Source organism: Ursus arctos, unplaced genomic scaffold, assembly GCF_023065955.2.
Source record: "Ursus arctos isolate Adak ecotype North America unplaced genomic scaffold, UrsArc2.0 scaffold_11, whole genome shotgun sequence".
Taxonomy (NCBI): Eukaryota; Metazoa; Chordata; class Mammalia; order Carnivora; family Ursidae; genus Ursus; species Ursus arctos.
In genome coordinates, this window is record NW_026622775.1 from 57,305,082 (window position 1) to 57,308,620 (window position 3,539).

General features: G+C 35.5%; 1 non-coding gene across 1 annotated transcript; it reads right to left on the reverse strand.

The window, feature by feature from the left end:
• Positions 1–3,208: 3,208 nt before the first annotated feature.
• LOC113248993 (U6 spliceosomal RNA) lies at positions 3,209–3,311 on the reverse strand. The gene has a single exon (XR_003313669.3). It is a non-coding gene; the product is annotated as a U6 spliceosomal RNA (small nuclear RNA).
• Between the last annotated feature and the right edge of the window lie 228 nt (positions 3,312–3,539).

The window sequence follows — 3,539 nt, forward strand, 5'->3', positions numbered from 1 at the left end:
AAAGGCAAGGGAAACAAAGGCAAAAATGAACTATTGGGACCTCATAACGATAAAAAGCTTTTGCACAGCAAAGGAAACAGTCAACAAAACCAAAAGACAACCAATAGAATGGGAAAAGATATTTTCAAATGTCTTGTCAAAGGGCTAGTATCTAAAATGTATAATGAATTTACCATACTCAACACCCGAAGAACAAATAACCCAGTCAAGAAATGGGCACGAGCGCTCCCGAGCTCTTGGTTTCAGTCTAGTTAGAGTACTGGGTGTTATACGCAAGTAATGAATTGTGGAACTCTACATCAAAAACTAGGGATGTACTGTATGGTGACTAACGTAATATAGTAAAAAAAAATTATTAAAAAAAAAAGAAGTGGGCAGAAGACAGGAACAGACATTTCTGCAAAGAAAACCTGCAAATGGCCAATAGACACATGAAAAAATGCTCCACATCACCCGGCATCAGGGAAATACAAATCAATACCACAATGAGATACCACCTCACGCCGGTCAGAATGGCTAAAATTAACAAGTCAGGAAACTACAGATGTTGGTGAGGATTCAGAGAAAGGGCAACCCTCTTATACTATTGGTGGGAATGCAAGCTTGTGCAGCCACTCTGGACAACAGTAAGGTAATTCCTCAAAACGTTGAAAATAGAGCTACTCTATGACCTAGCAATTGCACTACTCTGTATTTACCTCAGCAATACAAATGTAGTGATCTGAAAGGGCACCTGTGCCGCAATGTTTATTGAAGCAATGTCTACAGTAGCCAAACTATGGAAAGAAACCAGATATCCATTGACAGATGAGTGGATAAAGAAGATGTCAGATATATATCTACAATGGAATAGTACTCAGCCATCAAAAAAATGAAATCTTCCCGTTAGCAAAATAAGTTAATCAGAGAAATACAATTAACATATGATCTCACTTGTATGTGGAATTTAACAAACAAAACAGAAGATAATAGGGGAAGAGAGGAAAAAATAAAACAAGATGAAGTCAGAGAGGGAGGCAAAGCATAAGAGACTCTTAATCATAGGAAACAAACTGAGGGTTGCTGAAGGGGAGTGGAGAGGGAGGATGGGGTAACTGGATGATAGACATTAATGAGGGCACATGATTCGATGAGCACTGGGTGTTATATAAGAATGATGAATCACTGACCTCTACATCTGAGTCTAATTATACACTGTATGTTAATTGATAGAATTTAAATTAAAAAATCAATCATTTACTCAGTCTTTTGGGAGTAGCATGGGAAATAAAGAAGTTAAATAATGAAATCACCTGCCAAAGTGTCTTTGGCATAGGTCTGACGAAGATTCGTATCTTATTTCAAACACTGCAAATTGGATGAAATTTGTATAGTAGAGCTGTAATCAATATAATCATTGATTTTTAAAGCAACTATCATAGCAATTTCTTTTTAATTTTTTTAGATTTTATTTATTTATTTTTGAGGGAGAGAGAGAACACCAGCAGGGAGAGCAGGGGGAGGTGTAGAGGGAGAGGGAGAAGCAGACTCCCTGCTGAGCAGGGACCTTGATGCAGGACTTGATCTCAGAACCCTGGGATCCCAACCTGAGCTGAATGAAGGCAGATGCTTAACCTACTGAGCCACCCAGCCACCCAGGAGCAATTTAAATAAACAAAAAAATCCAGTTGCCCGGCAACTGATTATAAAATTCCAAACAATAAGAAAATGTACAATAAATTTTTTCCCATGTGTAACTACTGTATTCCTTTGGGATGGCTTTTTAAATACAGAACTACAGTGAATATTTTTGAATTGTAATTATAACAGTCAACTTAGGTGTGTTTGCCCCTCAAGGATGCTATGAACATTATGTTCATAAACTGTTTTGATTTTTTTTTTTAAAAGATTTTATTTATTTACTCAACAGAGATAGAGACAGCCAGCAATAGAGGGAACACAAGCAGGGGAGTGAAAGAGGAAGAAGCAGGCTCATAGCGGAGGAGCCTGATGTGGGGCTCGATCCCATAACGCCGGGATCATGCCCTGAGCCGAAGGCAGACGCTTAACCGCTCTGCCACCCAGGCGCCCCCATAAACTGTTTTGATAGCCATAGAAGAAATACATATAAATAATATGCATTTTTGGGAATAGAAATTATTTACCTTGGGGATTCCTACTGCCAGATTGTTTGTATAATGCCAATAAGACAATTTAGGTATGACTGGGGAAAGGGATCTTTGAAATACATATTGTAATAGCCAAATTATTATATATATATGTATATATAGTAAATATACATATTGTAATAGCCAAGTGATTATATATATAATTATTATATATAATATATATATTATATATATGATATATATATAATATATATTTATTTATCTTAGGAAATGAACTCTTAAAGCTCACCCAGGATGAAGTACTATATATTATGTTGCTGGTCTTTTCAACCAAAAGCAATCATAAATGTGCAATTGCAAAATGTATCTTTAACTTCTTCAACCACTAATTTCTCTTCTGTTTTCCTCTATGACATACTAATCACCATGTGAGTCATGTTAGACTCTCATGATTGCTCCTGTTTAAGGTAAGTAACTGTGTTAACACAAAGGCTGAACTCTCAAAGCAGATTTTCATGAATCATGGACCAATCACCAAATTGTATTAATAATCCGAAAGATGCCATAAAGAACAAAACAAAGACATTGCATTTCTTTCTAAAAGATATTAGAACTATTCCTTCGCTCACTTTGAAACTTTGGTTTGGGTAACATGTGTTTCCATGACATATAAAGAAATATTGTTCTCAAAGGAAGCCATTTCCATTTTGATTCTCCTCAGTTTTATGCTCTGTTAACTACTCAGAAAGAAGAGGTCTATATGACTACTTCCCATTCTTCCAAATCCACTTAATCCGTGAACTAAATGTTTTTGTCGTTGTTGTTCTTATTTTATTATTTTGACTTTGTTTTTATTTTTTTTCAATAAGAAATGAAGACAGACCAGATTTGTTTTCCTAAAAAGCAATTTTAAAGCAAGGACTCTCTATTATATTTCTGTAGTAAAAATCATCAGTCTTTTTACAGTGAGTTACTTCTTGGTTTCTATTACATGCAGGTTGGACCACTTAATGTTGCCTTACATGTCAAAACAGAACTAACCTTTCTTTCTTTTGTTCCTCCCTTCCTCCCTCCCTCCCTTCCTTCCTTTATTTTTCTTTGAAAATATGGAACGCTTCACGAATTTGTGTGTCATCCTGCACAGGGGCCATGCTAATCTTTGTATCCTTCTAGTTTTAGTATATGTGCTGCCAAAGTGAGCACAGAAACAGAACTACTTAAATCTTTTCCCCATTATTTAAATTGGATAATTTCTATTGATCTTTCTGCAACTTCACTGACCACCATGTCATCCTCTCTCATCTTCTTTTAAGCCTATCTAATGAATTTTTCATTTCAAGCACTGTGATATTCCCTTCTAGAATTTTAACATGATTATTTTTACACTTACCATATCAATGCTTAAATTTCAAATCTATTCAATTATTTTGA